General features: G+C 51.0%; 1 long non-coding RNA gene across 2 annotated transcripts; it reads right to left on the bottom strand.

Annotated features, from left to right (window-relative positions):
- Positions 1–9,542: 9,542 nt before the first annotated feature.
- LOC122383773 lies at positions 9,543–19,869 on the bottom strand. 2 transcript variants are annotated; one of them, XR_006256888.1, is made up of 5 exons: positions 19,804–19,869; positions 15,986–16,177; positions 11,952–12,160; positions 10,894–11,017; positions 9,543–10,538 (listed from the first exon to the last, which is right to left on the bottom strand). It is a non-coding gene; the product is annotated as an uncharacterized LOC122383773 (long non-coding RNA). The 2 variants fall into 2 exon arrangements; XR_006256889.1 differs by lacking the exons at positions 11,952–12,160; positions 15,986–16,177; positions 19,804–19,869 and adding an exon at positions 11,213–11,255.
- Between the last annotated feature and the right edge of the window lie 60 nt (positions 19,870–19,929).

Genomic DNA, 19,929 nt, shown 5'->3' with positions numbered 1-19,929 from the left:
GTGGGCACTGCCGCCGCTTCCCGCGCGCCCGCCGCCTCCACCTCAGGCGCGCCAACCGCCGCCGCCGCCCCAGGTGCGCCCGCCGCCGCCTCCGCATTCGCGCCCGCCGCTGCCGCCTCACTCGCGCCAGCCGCCGCCGCCTCAGGCGTGCCCGCCGCCGCCGCCGCCGCCTCACTCGCGCCCGCTGCCGCCACCTCACACGCGCCCGCCGCCGCCACCTCACGCGCGCCCGCTGCCGCCACCTCACGCGCGCCCGCCGCCGCCACCTCACACGCGCCCGCCGCCGCCACCTCACGCGCGCCCGCCGCCGCCGCCTCACGTGCGCCTGCAGTGGACAGCTTCCTGCCTGCAGAGGGCTGGACCACGGCAGTGGCACTGTGGTGCCCTGTCGTCGCCCGTGTAGTTCAGCGCGACCACCGGCGGAAACATGTCGCCCAGTGCCCTGGCGGCCAGGACTGCCCACTGGCCGGGGAGATGAGGACTATCAAGGGCATCGAAGTGTGGTCCGCGCCGACCTCCAACACGGAACGGACGTGTTCCTGCGGAGAAGTGATTCGAAGCGGAGGGTACGGGCTGAGAAAGTGCCTGAGCCGGCACCTCAAACGCAACAAGGTTCATGAAGGGGATGATCAAGGAGAAGTGCTCATCAAGGTACTCAACACTGGGCACCGACTGGTGGCCAGGACGTGGGCCTGCGCCCAGGCCACTGGCCTCCCTCTGCTAAACGGCCCAGAAGTTCCGAAGCCCCCTGGCCCAACTCAAGACGGTGAGACTGCCGGTTCGTCTGAAGCAGCTCCAACACGCTACGTGACACAGCGGGAAGATCTGCATCGCTTGTCTGTGGAGCGGGTGGGGCCCTTCAGACCCGAATGGAGCGTCATGAACATTCCGTTCAAGAACGTGCACACGAAAAGGCAGTACACGCAGCACCTGACGCGCCTGCTACGTGCATCGAACATCCTGGATCACGACAAGCCTCTGGAGAGCCTCGACTTTCGGGTCTTGATGGCGGACACATCCTCGCAAGAAGCGTTGCGCAGCGCCCTGTCGGATTTTTTGAGAGAAAAGTATCCGACCGGGTATATGATGTGTATGTCGCTCAAGTGGGTGACCAAGATGATCGGGGGCCGGATCATCATGGTTCCCGATGACCTGGAGCTGCGCTGGCAGGGGTACCTCGAGGCTTTCAACAAGCTCATTGACTATGAGCTGACGATGGCGGCCGACTCCAGAAAAGAAGCGAAGCGCGCCCGTCGGGACCGGAAGGTGCAATCCTACCAGAGCGACCCCGGCAAGGTCCGAGAGCGGGGTCTACACTGGCTCCGAGAGATAAGAGAAAACTGGTTCACGGCGAGCCAAGAAGATCTGGAGCCAGTGGCGCGGCTTTTCGCCCAAGTGCTCTTCATACTATCCAACTTGTTCCAAGGCCAACGGACACAGGTGTTCGCGGAAGTAACAGTGAACGAGTTCCGCCGAGGCGAAGACACGGAGCTAGGACGCTTCGTTGAGCACATGGGCGGGAAGACGAAGGACCAACACGGAAGCGCGGTTGCGTTCTTCCTAAAGGCGGAAGCAGATCTGACGGCGTTCTACCTCAAGTATATGAGGAAGCACCTCCGAGACGCACCAAAACCGCAAGTCTTCCCCATCCAAAGGTACCCCGCCCAACTGGGCCAGTCGCGCCAACTGCTGGCCATCATCGGCATCGGCGCAGATGAGCTCAAGGCCATTATGGGGGTGGGGAGCCGCCGCTGGCACAACACCCTGTCGGTGGAGAAGATGCGGGCAGGGCAGCTCACGTATCCTGAGTTTGAAAACCTCTGCAGCCTCCGCCGCCACTCGGCCCCGACCGCTCAGCGGGATTATAACATGGAGTCCCGCCGCGAGCGGGACATCGAGGGCGTGAAGCAGTTCGTGGCCATGGCAGGCGTCCACCCTGACCCCCGCTCCAGCGTGGAGCCATTTGTCTTGGCGGACATCGTGGCGGAAGAACCAGTCCCCCACGACTCACCCGAAGACGACTCTCGCCAAGAAGACGACTCTCCAGGAGCTGAATCCTCGCCTCCCCCACCGAGCCTCGCACCTCCGGCTACAGACGTGGTCCCACCAAACCCCGCTCCTCCGGCTACGGACGTGGCCCCACCGAGGGAGCATTTTGAAGTCATACACGCCCGGCTGACCGCGGCGCCCGCTATGCCCTCCAGGGGCAGGGGGCGCAGCTCCAACCGCCCGTGGAGCCTTTCTGAGCTCGCATATGCTAAAATGCTACTTGAGAGGGGAGTTCCGTCAACGACAACGGCTATTACTCACTGGATGCAAGAAAACGACTTCCAATGGAGCGAGGTCAGTGGGCGACACATCACTGCCCTCTGCCTCAAGCTCAAGGACCTACAGAAAAAGTGATGAGTGTAGAGGACTGATCAGTGTAGCACTGTAGAGGACTGATGTCCCGTCCTGGGCGCCCTGCCGCAGGTGCCCGGGAACCGGGCCCATGTTTGTCGGGCCTGGTGGGCCTACCCTGGCCCACCAGGCCACCTGGGTGTGTATCTGGGTTGGTGTTTGTGTGCATGAGTGTGTTTGCGTCTGTGATGATGTGTGAACATGTGTTGTTTGAGTGTACGGTATGTATGTTTTCGTTTCGCTCGATCTCGCATGCCGATAGATTATATAATTTCAGCGCGCTAGGTGCAACGGTCTGGCCTGTAGTTCACGCGAAGCGTCACCATGTTGGGACCTCCGTAACAGACAGAATGGGCACCCACCTCAAATAATAGTGCCCATTCTCACTAGAGGCACTAGAGGCACTGCACCTTACTAGAGGCACTACCGGCCCACACAATGCGCAAGCTCATGCTGGAATTTTGTCGGGTTATTATAGACGGACAAATCAGCACCGCGGGACCGGCGGTCAACCTCAAGTCATCTCGTGATGTTACAGACGGCGGTACTGACCACGTGCCTTGTATCATTGTGGGCGGGTGGTGGCCGGCAGAAGACCAGCTCGACGGCTGTCACCTGGAGGTGGACTTTCCAGCAGCGGCGGCACGAGATGACATCCCGTAGGTTCGGAGTACCCAGGAGCGTACGGTCACGGCCATCCTCTGTGCAGGAAACCAGCGGCCCCTATTTCGCATGCGGTTTTGGGGGAGGCCGCAGGTTTACCCCAAAACTCTTCTATCGCTCGGCTCGCTGACCTGCGCGCGCATGACGTCACTCGCGCACGAGACCTCGCGGGTGGGGCATGGATAAAGGAAACCCTTCAAAACTGGACAAAACTGTTCGAGTTTGTCAGGGAGTGTTATGTGTCGTTCAGTGTGCACGCGCGCTCTATGCTCTTCGAGACCAAGATTCTGGAGCGGTTGGTCCGTTGTGTGCTGGCTAGCAAGCAGGCTACGGTGTTGGCGTCCCAGCTGCGCTGTCATCCGCGTGTGCTGACAGGTATCACCGCGAGATACATGCGACTCATGCTGCACTCCACTTGCCGGGAGCTGAGCTCTGCTGCAGCGAAGAGCGGCCCAAGGAGGCAGTCCCGCGAGCTGCTGAAGCTCCGTGGCTTATAAGACGTACGGGTCGTGAATCGTCGAATGACAACGTGTACCTAGATATGTTTTGTTCGAATCAGTGAGGCGTACGTTTTTGCTGACGTGGTGGCGCTGACTGAACACCTTAGGTAGATTGATCATTACAGATGTGCATTATCAATACAATGCAGTCAGCGTGGTTATTGTTTGGCTACTTTCTGGTGACGAGAGAGCAATCATGAAAATTCTAGAGTCTGAGAGAATTGTAGGCACCTAACTATTTCTTTGTGGAACGATATTTGAAATGGGATGCTTGCTTCTGGGAATAAGTAGACAACAAGTACTTCGAACTATTTAGTAACGAGCTATTATAATTTGTTGATAGATCAAGCAATTGCCGGTGCTTTTCAATCGGCTGATATCTTGCCTATTATTCATTCCAGCTAATACTGAAGATCAGTAACAAAGCATCTGCAAGTGACGGGCGGTGACCTTGTTTGACCTTGACCTCGACCTTCATGTATATGGTCAAAGTACACTCTTATTGATGCTCGAGACGACAGACATGGTGAACGAACCGAAAAGTCGGTCGAAAATGGTTCAATGCGTGTGTGTAATTCACACGGAACACTACGAACGACCGTGATATGACCTTGGAAGTGAAGCCAAATCTCAGAAACTGAAGGTCATAGATACTTGACATTTTCAGTCAACCTGCAGGAAGGATTGAAAAGTAGCTGTGCCAAATTTCAGATGCCTAGCTTAAAAGACGCGGCGTGCAGCAATGGGAGAACGCCGCCTTATCGTCCTATCGCCATACCGCCGCCCGCCGCCGCCTCCTTATCAAGCCGGGTTTTCCCGCTAGGGGCGCGCCAGTCGCCCGGTTACGCTGCGCGCCACAGTGAGCCGGCGGAGTTTCCAATCCAGACTCTTTTATCCATGGGTGGGGCGCGGCGGCGCGGCCTTTCGGTGACCGGTCACGGTAGCGATCGGTTGTGCGCGCACCCCACCACCTCCCCTTCAGCCACATTGTCTATACATATAATTTGGGTTTTGTTAAGATACGACGTACTCTTGTGATCATGTAATTTCGTTGTAGGAATGTATTTGTCGGTGTTTGTCCTTCGTACCTTCGTGTATTATGTAAGGGCTGGTCACCTCACAGTCTGGTCTTGAGAGCGCATATTACTGACAAATACAGTCCCGTTCTCACACGACAGTCTTTATAGAAGGAGCAGCGAGTTGATGATAAATGGTCGGATTGGGGGCTGCATGCTGGTACGGCTACGCTACTTGTATGTATGTATGTATGTATGTATGTATGTATGCATGCATGTAATTTGTGTATGTGTGTATGGATCACCAGCATGGACAATCCACATGGGACGTGGCGATTACTTGCCACGCCTGCGGCAAGAAGGGTCACATTGAGTTAACCTGCTTGCCTGTCAAAAAAACGTGTAGTCCGGAGGAAGAGCCGAGTCTTCTACGGCTCCCGCTTCCTCCGGGAGTCAGATGCAATAAACCCCGTCGCCCAAGGGGGTACCACCGGCGCTGCCTGCGCGCTGGTCTCCGGTGCTGATGCGAGTTCAGGCACCGTTGCCGGCCCTGGTCCGGGCGCCCGCGCTGTACCGCCGCCACGAGCGCCAGTAGGTACTATAAAAAATAGTATAGTACGCCAGTACTATAGTACTATAGTACTATAAAAAGTACTTAAGTACTATAGTGCCCCTTCCGTTGCCGGCGGGACTGTTGATTCATATCCCGACGCTCGTGATTCCCGTGCCGACCTCGCCGCCTCCGGCACCGGCTCGAATGCTGGCGCTGGCCCGGGCGCGCGCTCTCTTGGTGCTGGCGCCGCTCAATGCGCAGGCTCATGCCGGAATTTTGTCGGGTTATAATAGACGGACAAATCAGCACCGCCGGACCGGCGGTCAACGTCAAGTCATCTGGTGATGTTAGAGACGGTGGTACTGACCACGTGCCTTGTATCCTTGTGCGCGGGTGGTGGCCGGCAGAATACCAGCTCGACGGCTGTCACCTGGAGGTGGACTTTCCACTAGCGGCGGCACGGGATGACTTCGGTGTACCCAGGAGCATGCGGTTTGTTCCGCTGGTCCGCCAGTCCGCTCACAAACAGCAACATGTGTGCTACCTCAACTCAGTGTGTGCCGCCTGGTTCCGGAGGGACCCGACTCACCTCTCTCCCGAGGGTCACGATAGGGTCGACGCCCCGGAGCTTCCCATATGGGTGCAGACGACAGCCGCCAGCCCATAACGAAAGCCACGACCAGAAGTGAGGGGTTTGCGAGTGGTCCCTATGTGAGGACAAGTGACATCGCTCGTGTTAACCCTCGCATGTGTAGGGGGGGGGGGGGTCGGATGGACCCCCCATGGTTTTTCGCGAATAACTCGCATAAAAAGCGGCCGATCGCGACGAAACTTTCAGTACCCTCACATTGATCAATTTTACACCTACCCTGAAAATTTCATGACCCTGACCCAAATGACCTTTGACCTGTGACCTCTTTTCCGAGACCATGTTCGGCCGGAATCGCGATTCTGCGTATATCGGCTCGCATTAGCCGCGCGTTTGCAAGCTTTTCGTGGTTTCAAACGTTCAAACATGTGATTTGATGTTGCTTCCATGCATTAGGGTGGGTGTCAAGGTCACCTGAAGGTCAGGTCAGGTCATTGACCTTTGGTGACCTCGGGTGACCTCGGTTCACTTTTTCGAGCTGTACATGTTTCTAGGCTAGTTTTTGGAGCTGAATTCGAATTTAGCAACCATTTAAACATTTACGAAGTAGTTTTGGTGCCTTCGTAACATGTTACGAAGCTGTCAGAGGCGGTTGACACGTACTACGAATACCCGTCACGACGCCTACTGGTTGACCTGACCTGACCTGACCTGGTCTAAATGCTTAAAGACATCATCTGTGATCAAAACTAACACGATATTCGTGATCAGCACCCCGAAAAACCCCTTAGCAGCCACACTTTACGACTTTCCCGACTTTGGGTCATTGACCTGACCTGGAAGGTCAACCAATGACCTAGGACCTTAAAATTGGGTATCATCGGCTTCCTCTCGTCACGGGCAACACGCTCGTTTTTTCCGCGAAGCTCTAGCTCGATCAGGGGCCAAACGGCAAGGGGGGGTCCAACCGACCCCCCCCCCCCTACACATTAGAAGCTGGCAAACGCCGCACACATGCGAGGGTTAACTTGTAAATTCCCACATTTGGCGGAGAGAATGTGACGATTCGATACCGAGTATCGGCCGGCGGGCCGATCGGCTGGCCGCCGCTGCTGCAGCGAGCAGCGCGCGCAGCCTACCCGGTGGACGCTGGGCCACCATTGTCTTTCACCTGCTAGGACCCGCTGCATATGAGGTAGACTATGTCCCCTGCTCAAGCAAACGGTGTCCTCTTCAGCCAGAAGATGAAAATCATGTGCCTAGTGAAGCCAACGCTGACATTGAGCTGCAGGACAAGTCTGCCATCCCCCCCCCCCAAAAAAAATAGTGGGTCCAATATTCCACACGTGCATCGTCGCACAGGATCGCTCCTCCGACGTGAGCCATGGACGATGTCCATTGGACCGATAAGCAGCTGAACCGACGAGGTGCACCCCCATCCTCGTTCAGCATCAAGACGGCGGATCTTTCTCCGGGGTCAGTCCCTTCCTGATCGCTGGGGAACTCTGCACCCTGGTTGAGGAGGTGCAGGCTGCGAAGTCCATGTCATCTGGCGCGCTCCTGATCAGTCTTCAGCCCCGAACAAGCAGATACTCTGCCCCGACTAGATCGCTTCATAGAAGAACCGGTGACCTGCGAACCAGCCAGCCGACAGAACATCAAAGAAGCTCTGACCTACGCTCTGACCTCTGACCTCTGTCCCTGGCCAAAGTCTCTAAGGAGATGTTATTAGAACTCCGCTCCCAGGGCGTGGCTGGGGTACGCCGACTCCGTTCTAAGGATGGGCAGCCACACCCAGGGTTGCGCCTCTCCTTCATTGGAAACGCGATCCCGGAGACCATCCGAGCGGGATTCCAAGATCTCCAGCTCAGACCGTGGATACCCAGCCCGCTGCTGTGCCAGCACTGCTAAAAGTGCGGACACAGTGCTAGGCGGTGCCGGACGGTGGTGGAACCACGCTGCCTCCGATATTCCGGAAAGCACCCAAAGGCCAACTGCAACAACAGTCACCGTCGCATCCACATCCACACGTAGCCAACTTCACGTACTTTGAGTTCAAAGAGAGGGGCAAACAACCAGGTAATGGTGCAGATGTGAATTTGTGAATTTGGTCGGGTTATTATAGAAGTACAAATCAGCACCGTCGGACCGGCGGTCAACGTCAAGTCATCTCGTGATGTTACAGACGGCGGTACTGACCACGTGCCTTGTATCCTTGTGCGCGGGTGGTGGCCGGCAAAAGACCAGCTCGACGGCTGTCACCTGGAGGTGGATTTTCCACCAGCGGCGGCACGGGATAGCCTCACCCCGTAGGTTTGGGGTACCCAGGAGCGTACGGTTTGTTTCGCTGGGCCGCCAGTTCACTTGGACTGTACTAAAATCAAAATTTATCGGCCAGGTAACCCAACCCTCCAACGGGTCACATATTCTCTACAAGAGTGCCAACACTGAAGGTTCTAGTTGGAACATCACCACAACGTCTGAAGACTCGTGTGTCAGATGACATGACGAGGACTTCAGCTCACCGTCCAACACTAAATATGTATATCCGACGAACCGCAAGTACAATGACGGACGGTCGGGGTAAAGACAAGTCAACGTACGAGCCACCTCAAGAAACAGACTCAGCCAAGTCCTCTCAGAGCAGACAATAACTGAGGGAGCACTAGTACCAAATGATGGAAAAAGAGGCCCTGGTGCCAGCATACAGACTGCCACAGAAAAGTAACACCTTTTTTGTTGCAAGCTATTTCCGGATTTACACCAAGAATGAAACAGCGCTGGCTTCCACCCTACTGCGTCAGACGCCAGTTCAGTGGCGCAGAAAGGATTCTTTGAGCGTAAAAAAGAAGACTGTTGGACTCACAAGGTACGTCCGTTGGGTTGGTTGCGATTTGCACCCGAGAGCCCTTCCCCGCCCATGTCCCTCCCCTACGGGTCTCTTCTAAGACTGGCGCGGTCGGTGGGACGTCACATCATCCCAGGCTGATGGCGCCGGCGGCCGAGGAGCTGTGACGGCAGCGCCGCCGCTGCTACCGTCCCCAGAGGGTGCTGAAGCACCGGAGTCTCCCCCAGACGCCGGCGTGGCTGCCCTGGTGGTAGGAGACTCCATGGTCCATCGGGCCGGCTTTGAAGCGAGTCCGCCACACCACCTTACCGTAGCGGCGCGGGGTGGCCTGGAGTGGACGTGTGGACGAGGTACTCGACTAGCTCCGTTAGCAACTACTGACTTGGGCGGAGGCCATACGAGCAGAGGGCCGGCGCCTGGGCCCGGTGTTGGTCTGGGTCGTAGGAAAACTACCAGAGGGTCGGCGCCTAGGTACGGTGTTGGTCTGGGTCGGGGGAAACGACATCGATCCCGGCCCAGGTGGGATCCGAGGATCGCCGGACGGCGTCACGCAGAAGATGAGCGCGCTCCTGGCGGATCTGGCCGGGGCCATCCCGAATGTTATCCTGGTTGGACGACGCACGACGAGGGCCTGCAATGGAGCAGGACGCCGGTTTTCCTCCTGGAGAGGCAAATGCTCTCTCCAAGGACGGCGGACGGGGGCCGGCCGTTCTGAGCGCCCGCCGTCGACTGTGCCGGTGGCGGAACGGCCGGACCCGCGGCCACTCGTCCACACCACCGCGTTCTTCGACCGTGACAAAGTGTACCTGACCGGCGTCGGCAACGGGCGCCCGGTGCCGTGGTCTATTTGCGGTCTATCTACATCGCGATCAAACTAATCATCAGTGCCTAATAAAAGAAATAGTTAATTCACTCATAAACACGAGTCAATATTGAAGAGAAGCACTGAATACAAGAAGCCTCTGGTGTTTCATAAAAAAGACGTCACGAATAAAATGGGGTACCTATTTGGGGAGCGGCTGTTCGGCTACACGCCGGAAGATGGGATTACTTAGCTCACCACTGACGCAGGGCTGCAGGATAGCTCACCACTGGTTCATATAGCTCAAATAAGCTCATCCTCCTAAATCTCCAATTAGCTCATCCTGAGCTCCGAGCTCCAAATTAGCTCACCAATGGCTTAAAACTACTCAAAGCTAGCCACTGGCTCGTTCCGCTCCGTTTAACTCCAAAGATGTCAGTCCTAAATAAGCTCACCGTCGGCTCATAGCTCCAAAATTGCTCGCATGATCACCATCAAAGGAATCGCTTCAATTGAGTTCCCAAATTCCACTTCCTAGCCACATCCCACCCGGCACTCCCTATCTCGGCCAATCTGCAGTCCAAGCACATCAGTCAACTAGACACAAATAGATAGCGCATATCGCGCTGACTCTGTATGAAAATAGCGTCTGTGGTCCATTGTCTAACATTATGAGCAATGGTGTGAGTGAACACCTTCACCGAACTGACATCACCATTGTGTGTTTTACCGAATCCCCTGATACCGAATCCCGAAGTGGTAGATTACCTGATCGCCTCAGCTAAGCCGGTGGTATTTTCCGGTTTTGGCGGTGGCGGGAGACACGCCAGGCTCACCCCCGCCACCGAACGCCGGTCTCTTCACACCGCTCCCCTCCTCTCCACCTAGTGTTTCACTGATCGGCCTTTTCAGGGCTGAGCCCGGCGAACCCACCGTTTCTGGTTCCATCTCGATATCCGACGTCGAAGAAGGGTTCACCGTCGGTGAAGCCGATGGTTGCTCCTCAGCAGGTGATGAAGAAGACGTTCCCGGTGCTCCTGATGATGCTCCAGAGGTTGTAGTTCGTCCAGGAGGCGTTGGAGGACAGGAGTCACTGTGTGTAGGAGTGACTGCCGTCTCCGGAGTATCCGTGGAGTTGTTCAGATGGTCGCCCTCAGCGGTCGGAGACTGGAGAAAGGGAAGGGGTGCGGTGTTAGTGCCCTGATGTGCTCCCAGATGATGTGTGTGACACGCCCTAGGATGATTATTGATTACCTATGATAAGCCTTGATGAGTATAAAATAAAGATTTATAGGAAACCTGTAATATTATAAGATGCGAAGCTATTGCTGAGTTGCGACACAATGTCCCATAAGAAAGCAATTTTGAAGCAGCTCAGCAATTTGAAGTCGAAATTTGATATCAACGAAAGCAATTAAGCACGCTGATCCGTGCAAGTGAAACAATACACAAATGGTATGGAAAACCGCAAAATACAATTTCCCGTGGCTGGAATCGAACCCACCCCCTCACACTAACTCACCTCATCGTCACTGCCGCGGTCCGAGTCCAGCGAGTCTCTGTCACTGTCCGACTCGTCAGGATCGACCAGCACCTCCGCTCCGGGGAAAATGTACCGGGACGGCGGCTGATGCAGATAGGCGCCTCTGTCGGAGAAAAAGACGGGAACGCCCGTCGGGTGAAGTCTGACCGCATGGAACCACCATGCTACGCAAAAAAGAGGTAGATAATTATGTTGCAGGAGCCAATTACATAATACTTCAGGCATTGAATGTACTGGGAATGAATACTGAATTCAGGACGAATACGAATACCGAATTCAGTAATACTGAAGGACAGACCAAAAAGTCCAAGGGAGAGGACCGCTTTCCTCAGCAGTCTACACGCCTCTGCCGGGCCGCCGCGGCGCCGGTCCCTGGACCGCCAACCGCTGACCCCGTCCCGGGTCACGCGGCAGGGGCGGCGCCAGGCGGACCAAGCTGGGAGGCGACATGGGCGGCGCCAGGCACCCCAATACCGGCGGTGTTTCACTGGACGCTGCTACCACGCTGATAGCGCATTTCGCGAGCTGACGTCACAGATTGTGACAGTGTTGGAGATACGAGTTTGTTGATGTCTCCATGGAAACCCAGTTTGACACGTGTGCTGGCAGCGCGCTAGTAGCGGCCGTGAAACAGGACGGGGGAGGTCGCAGACGCCCGTAGCAATAATTCCTATAAGTAATTCTGGCCAATCTCATGTAGCTCAAAATGATTCAGTACATTTTATTTACACATCAATAACAAAAAAAAACTATTAACTATCCATCCAGACTATTGAAAATTCAAACGATAAAAAAGTCTCTTCAATTCTTTATTTCAATGACGATGGTAAAATTGCAACACATTAACAAACCAAAATCTACTCTAAGCTACATCAATGGTGTGGCCAGTTCAGTGGACTACAGATATAACTGCCTTTTATACCACCACTAATCACCTGGCCAAACATATGGGTAATCTAGACCGGTGGTGTCTAAATACATAATCTAAAATCGCACCTAAAAGTTCCGCCCCGCTCGGGAATCGATCCCGCACTCACCGGGTAGTCTGGCAGCGACGCTCTCCTTCAGTTTCCTCTGCCAGCAGTGCCGGAGGGCGTCTGTGTCATTCTCGTTGGTCGGGTCGGCCGGCGGTGAGGACGGCGCAGATGGCGCGGGGCGAGAGGGTAGTTCAGTGAGCTCCCTCAGCGGCGGAGAGAAGGACCCTCCTCCGTCATCGGTAAGGAGCTCCGAGAATAAGCCGCCGAACCTGGGAGGGCAGGGGAATGAGCGTCAGTGTTTTTACGGCTATAGGTACTACTTGACAGAGTATCATTATGGGTGAGCACTGAGCTGCAGGTACAGCCCTCTGCAAACTGCGTGGTAGGTATTCTTTTTTCGACAAAACCGAGAATAACGCGAATACTATGCCATCGGTCACTCGGAAATCGTAACAGTATGACGCGCGAGACTTCGCACCTTAGATTGGCATTATCATCGTGTTCATTTTCTATCCAGTTTGGCAACAAAATCCAAAAGTTTATATTTGCCCCCAAAACAGACTTTTGCATTTCGTTGCCACACAAGGCGTATACTTTGTCTAGTGATGGACCTAATCGAAGAAGTGGAGCATGGCGCATCTATTTGCAGTGAGTTCCGACCGACTGATAACATAGCCTTTGAGTTATCACCGGTTTTGTCGAAAAAAGAATACCTACCACGCAGTCTGCTGAGGGCTGTACAAGACGTCTACATGCAAGAACATAGTCAGCCACACAGAAGCGTGAAATGACCCTTATTGACTCGCAGACCCGACCCTCTCGGCCCGCCTGACCGCCCAAGGAAGGAACGTTCGGCTCTCGTTCTACTAAACAAATGTCATATTTGTCAGTTTAACTGTTCACATCGCTATTAAAGTTATTCAGGAATCAGGATGCATGTGAGGAAAATTCATTGCACTTCTAGATTTAAAGCATGTCTTTTACTCTTTAAAGCAAAAAATACAATTACACCTCAAAGTTCAAAGCCTTTTAGGTATTTTGTCGGTATCATAGCTAAATGCAACTGGTATCATATTCGAATAATAATTATCATTGCATTCAAAGTTTTTAAGTCAAATTGTTAACAAATTATACAACAAATGTCAATGCATTAGGGTGAAAAAGGAATGCATGACACTTTCCTTTCCAGTGCATAAAAATAAGTATGGCAATCAAGGTAGCAGTATTGGGTGCACATTGTTCAATACAGTTATAGATGTCATGTTAATCTTTATATTTTCAATTCCCTGTTTCATCAGGACACTTCAGAGCAGGCAAAACATATTAATACATGGAAATGCATGTTCACATTAAATTTTGGTAGCCCTAGAGTGGGTTAAGAACTCAACTCAATGAACTATACTCACTATGTACGATCATGATCAACTATACTCACAATGTACAGGGTGTCCCAGAATTACCCGGACATTGTTAATTAGCGTATTAAATAAGGCAAACATGATTGCGCTTTTTTCTCTTTACCGTCCTATACATATAGTCAACTAGGGTGGCTGTGACATAGCACATGTAATAGATACGCTTGTTACAAGATCAGCCGACAATGATTGAAAATGCCAGCCATTGCTGGTCTCAGTTGTTTTACGGCTCTCCCGAAACTGGGTGAAGGCCTGTTTTCTTTGACCTGTTGCCGGAGGATAATACGATCATATAAGATAAACTTAACATCAAGTGTTCCCAGGTCATAACCCGCGCGGGGCTGGGGTCTCCAGCCGAACGCGCGGGGCTGGGGGGGGGGGGTAAATTTTACCCCCCCCCCTGTTATCTCCCGAACTAATGGTCCGATTTGGAAAATTCAAACGCCAATCGAAAGCTCTCATCACGAACTACTAAAAACATGTACTTAATTTAAAGTTTGAGGTCAAGGTCAAGGTCAGGTCAAGGGTACAAATTGCAAGTTTCTACAGTATCGGCCTTGCACCGTAGTTGCCGAAGAATGGAGTCATGGACTGAGACTGATCGCCCAAAACGTGTTCTTAGGCTACCAAGACAATATTCGTTGCATACAATATCATTCAGAGGTCAAGGTCAAGGTCAGGTCAGGTCAGGTCACCAAAAAACAAAATATAGAAAAGGGCATGTGCGACACATGTTTTATGGGTCATTCTACTCATAGAATTCAATAGGCACACTCAATAAGTGATATGGACCACCTCTGGATGAATTTCAGGTCGAGGTCAGGTCAAGGTCAGGTCAAGTGAGGTCAAATTTTGAAGTTGGTTGTTAAGGCCTAAAAAGGTGTCTATCTGATGCAGTTTTTCACGGCGAATCGAATGGTGCTATTTTTGTTTCCGTACGAGGTCTAGAACTTCCAAAAAAGTCATTTTTTCAAAAAAAAATTGTGTGTCGTGACGTCATAAAATTTTGAATAACTCCCACATTTTTGAACCGATTCTTCTAAAATTTGGTATGTAGGTGCACATAGACTACTTCTCTGACATATATTCCGGTTTTTTCGATAGACTCAAAATTTTGGATTTTATAATGATTTTCCCAGAAAAGTCAGTTTTTTGAAAAAAAAATTAGGCCAAAATCCAAAATTTTCAAAAAACCGAGATAGCCATTTGATAGACAAAGTAAAATTACGTATAACCTTTTTTGTTACGTCTTGATTCCTTTAAAAATGAAGATGTTAGCGGCGTTTGAACTTTTGCCGTTTTTGAGGAGAAAATGGCGAACATGACGTCACTAAAACGTCAATTTCTCAAAAATTTTCCGACGGATTTCGCTCAAATTTTCAGGGAACGTGTCAAATTGATGTAAGAAAAGGTACTGAACGTTTTTGAGATATCGCAAAAATTCGCGAGGGGGGGTAAAATTTACCCCCCCCCCCAGCCCCGCGCGGGATAAGGCATTATCCCCCAAAACAAAATTGCTGCCTACACCACTTTTGCCGCGTTTTTACATCTGAAGTGGAGAAGCTCCATGTCTGAACATGGCGGGACCTTTGGCTTCCAACAGATTTGGTTTCCAAAACAAACCCGTTCATGGCGATTTGGTTTACGGCATCCAGTTTTTTTTTTTTTTTTACTGGTAGAATATTACCGCAGTAGTACTCTGTGCTAACGGTTGTCTTTGGGCCATCATATCAAGCCCAATGAGTGCACGGTGGCTCAAAATGTCTCACAATTTGATTTTCGACGGGTGCCTGGCCGTCTCTGCTGTTGGGGCGTTGTAGCCATCTGACGTTCACACAAGCCTTTTCCGGGCGGTTCAAATGACAGAATACCTTCGTTAGACCACAAAGTGTGCTTCAATATAATTTTTTTTGTATATGGTATATTTTTGGGATGAATTGTAGTGATTTTCGCTGCTTTTCCCGTAGTTTTCGCATATTTTTCAGGCGAGAGACCCCGAATTCCAAAATTTTGCGAAGATAGTGGTGGAAAGTAGACTGATGTTCTTTAGATAATCCTGATCTATCGTTTAGCTAGTTTTTAGCTAGATCAGTGACGTTTGTTGTCCATGACAAGCAACCACCCGTTTGACAACTGGTGCATGACCCTTTTTGGCCGAGCCCAAGCTTGTCAATCAGGTTTATCTCTTGCTCTCTCTGGCTTCGTTAGCTGATATAATTGCGCTTTGCTCAATTCTAACTGCTTGCAGATGAGCTGCTGAAGCTCTCCAGCAAAAACCATGCCGAAAGTCCGTTTACAAAGTTGAAAACGGGAGTTGATTCACCATGGTTGCCTATTAGTGGCTTAAGCTGAAAACGGAAAAGGACTACTCTTACTTGACTCTGGATAATACTTGACTTGAGTCGTTACCGGTCACCAAAAGCACACAGTCCCCAAGCTCGATAGCTAAGGGATATCTTATAAAAGTATGATGCTTGTATATCATTAGAATCGAGCGCACTCGTACTTTTAGCCAGAAAATAAATGTCCGGGTAATTCTGGGACACCCTGTACAATCATGATCATAAGTCAATCTGGCATTTCATTTACACTGTCATCAGCCCCAAGGCCTCGTATAGAACTCCATCAGCCCCATATCACTCTCTAGGACTCTAGTAGGTACATTGCCCCATCACCCACCTTCAGCAGTTCCCTGAAGTACAGACTGCAGGCAGACAGCATCATCCCTTGGGCCCGGACACGCTGTCCCTCACAGCAGAGCGTGACATCCAGCAGCTCTCCTCCAGAGCGGAGCTGGTCAAACACGGACGTGACGCTGCCCTGGAACCTGTCCCACTTGAGGCAGAACTTCTGAGAATCCATCCTGGAGAGCTGTGGAGCAGGGGAAGACAGAAATTGGTTAGTTCGTGAGAGGTGGTGTGGTTTGTTCTGTTCTGGTTTGTTCAGTTTGGTTCTGATTTGGTTCCTACTTCCTTCTGTGATCCTGGGCCCTGTTTCACCGGTGATAGCAGCACGCTGCTTTTACACGTGTCAAATTGGGTTTCCATGGAAACATCAACAGGCCCATTGCTCCAACACTACCACAAGTGTGACGTCAGTTCGCGCAATTTGATAGCAGCGTGGTAGCAGCGTCCCGTGAAACACCGCCCTGGTATCCACTCTCAACCAGTTCAAGACCAGACTGGATGATCACTGGAACGTTTGTAAATAATCAGACATGATTGAGTTTTATTCACGATCGATTTTGACTTGTGTTGCCATCGATCGTGAATAAAACTCGATCACTGGAACCAAATCAGATACCTACTCCATCCTAGATTAGCTTCCACGAGAGTCCTCAGTTCCAGACTGGAAAAAATACACCTTATGCGGAATATGCCCGGCATAGTGACGGGATTGCGCCGAAAATTTCAGGGCCCGTCCGGCGTAACTTCGCATGCGCCGAATTCAGCGCATGGCGGCCACTGAACTTTTCGGTGCAGGGCGGCCGCATAATTTTTCGGCGGAAGGGAAGGCAGTCACCGAATTTTACGACATGCCAGTCAATCTACCATCAGTTTCGCCCTGCGGGCAGTCTGGAGACGGTGTGGAACGAGACATCCCTCGCCCCGGTCGTCGCATGCTCCGACTCGCAAACCGTTCTGAGTCTATTCAATGGAGGAGCGTCCGCCCTGCAGGTGATGCTTCCACCCTGGGCACGGAGATAGGTAAGGAAGACCTTGTTAAACATCGCAGAGCATCGTGAAGTAATCCTGCAGTGGGTTCCAGGCTCCTGCCCACTGCGGGATTGACGGGAATGAGAGCGCGGACGACCTGGCGAGACAAGCGACTGCACTGCCCTCGGACGCCAGCTCTCTGACCCGGGGAGTTAATTGTGCGGCCTCGCGTCAATGGCGCAACAAGGTCTGAGTCAGTATTCAAGCCACTCTTCGGGAGCACACTGCAGCCCCCATCCTCGGAGACGACCGAGAGGATGCCGTTTCGGTGCACCAGATGAGGGCGGGACACTGGGGCCGCACATTCCAGTACCTGCTGCACTAAATCGCCCGTCTCCTCTCCGCGGCATGTCAACAGTGGCCGAACAAGCGATGCCCTGCGGCACTGTGCACAATGTGCCAAGAAGAGGCTGACGCGCCGGAGCATGTGCTTCTCTACTACCTGGCCCTCGCTGGTGCCCGCCAGTCTAAAACGCACAGCTCTGCAAATTTTTGTGGCCCTGGAACTTCCGTCCCGGGCCTTGTTTCACGGTATGACACTATTGGTGCACACTACACGCATTGTGGAATTGAGTTTCCATAGAAACATCAACTAATTCAGACGCTTGAGCCCAGAATGCTCTGCCTGGTTGATATAACCTTGGTTGGTAGATGTGCACACATGCTTTATGTAGAAGTGGCTTAATTTTGGTGCAAATAGACACCCAACTTTCAGCGAAAATCATGCAGAAATTTCGGCGCAAAATCGCTAACGCCGAATTTCGGCACCCTGCGATTTACAGCCGCCAGTTAAATGTGCACAGAGTGAGTGTAGGCCTTGTGTGGTTAAAAAACATCCTTATGCCTTATTTTAAAGTCTGATTTTATGACCATATATGGTCATCACCCAGCCCACTCCAGCCATTGATTGGCTGATCCAATTTTTGTTTGGCTCCTCGTAGTTTTCCCAACTGATATGGTCATCAAAAGTATATTTTTTAGGGCTGTTCACGACGTCGGTTTATGTGGTTTACATAAACTGCCCTCGGGGCACGTTCCCGGCTGTGACGTCACATGGTGTTTACGTTTATGAAACACAAGTGTTTACTCAAACAGTGACAACTAATAAGCAGTTGAGACGATACTGTAAAAGGTGCAAAGAAAAGATAAAATATGTCTCATATCATGACATATTGCGAGAATAAGGACAGTTTTCATCACAAAATACCAACGACGCTGGACGCTGGTTAGCAGAGAATGATGCTCAAAATAGGTCTTAATTACAATGATATAATAAAACCTACCATTCCAGTCCTCTACAACCCGTGCAGGGTTATTTTGAAACTCATTCACCCACCTACCAGCCCCTGAACTGACCGAATTCAAATTTCCTAACTCATACCTAACTCGCTTCACGAGTTTGCCGCACATCGCCATCATTGTCAGATAAACGCGTTTACACACAATGTTGATGCTCTGAGGCATCAACCGCATTTACGCTTTACGGCGGTCTGACGTCATTGACGAGCTGTGACGTCAGGATCAGGTCGACGCTGATTGGTCCTTAAAAAAATAAACATGTTTATGGTTTATTAAACGGGACAAACCGACGTCGTGAACAGCCCTATTGACCAATCAATTTTTCGATCTTCGCCTCGTAGTTTCCCCAACTGAATTGAGCGGGCATTGCTACCAGTTATGACGCACCCGTGACATTTGCAGCGCAAAATGACGGAGGCTCCGAGGGTTACCTTCGACCTTAAACTCGTTAAAATTAAAATTCGAGTAAGAAATACGAATAGAAATAAAAAGGGACATACCAATCACAATTCAGTTGGGCAAACTAGACCTTTGGAATCAAAATATGGAGGCATCAAAAGATTGATTCCTTTTGGGCATAAATGCAAACCATTTCTAACTTACCAATCACATAAAAATAAGAGAGTGTTTCAAGAAGGAGCATGCCTGATCTTGAACAGAAATGCTTGAACTATCTCCTAAGCAAAATAATATTGCTCCTATCATAACAATTTGAATTCTATAGGTAGTGAAAGGCAATCAAGGAATTGATTCACTTTAAACAGATAATCATAATATTGATTCCCCATCAGCTGGCTAATCATTATTTTGATTCACAGGTAATGTTAACAGATAGGCAACAATTGACTTGCAAGAATACAGCATTTATCTTGCTATTATTCTCATTTAGTGGTATCCTCAGCACCACAACTGATACCTATAGCATTGTTGTACTTAACCTTCACTACATTTGATAACAATTCACAATTTTTAAATGTCAAGAATACAAAAACTGAAGCAACAGGTAAAAACCATATAAATAATATAAAAGCACTACAACAATGATAATTAGGGGTTTAAAAATTTCATTTTGCCATTTCACACAAATACTGATTGGTTAGTATGTGATTCATGATACAAAAATAACATACAGTGTGATTTCCTCAAAACAGCTTTTACGTGATGGACAGTGGCTCTGTCTTTTTCCCATTCACAAGGCCAAAGGGACAATTTCTTAGCTTTGAGGTAACACTTTTTGCAAACCTACCACATTTTTCTACCTTTTAAAAGAAAAATCTCACCGTCATGGGCCTTTTTTCAAGCGTAACGATTCATTTGAAGTCAAAAGTGTACCCAAATGAATAAAAAAATTGATTCCATGCCCATATTTGGTCATGGCTCCTCCCACCAGAATCGAATAATTGATGCCTCCATATTTTGATTCCAAAAGTCTAGTTTGCCCAACTGAATTAGCATCAAGAAACGCCCACTACACCAACGTACACCAAAATTCAAAAATCACCACGAGCGTTGCCGACGTCCTGCCCCTTGCCAACGTCGGCGTCAAAAGAAATTCTTGCAGATAAGCATCAATCAAGCTTGGTATATAAAAACACTGCATAAAGTAAA

This window comes from Amphibalanus amphitrite, unplaced genomic scaffold, assembly GCF_019059575.1.
Source record: "Amphibalanus amphitrite isolate SeventyFive unplaced genomic scaffold, NRLGWU_Aamphi_draft 000173F_arrow, whole genome shotgun sequence".
NCBI classification, from domain to species: Eukaryota; Metazoa; Arthropoda; class Thecostraca; order Balanomorpha; family Balanidae; genus Amphibalanus; species Amphibalanus amphitrite.
Note: the sequence above shows the minus strand (reverse complement) of the source record. Positions and strands in the feature narration are given on the sequence as shown.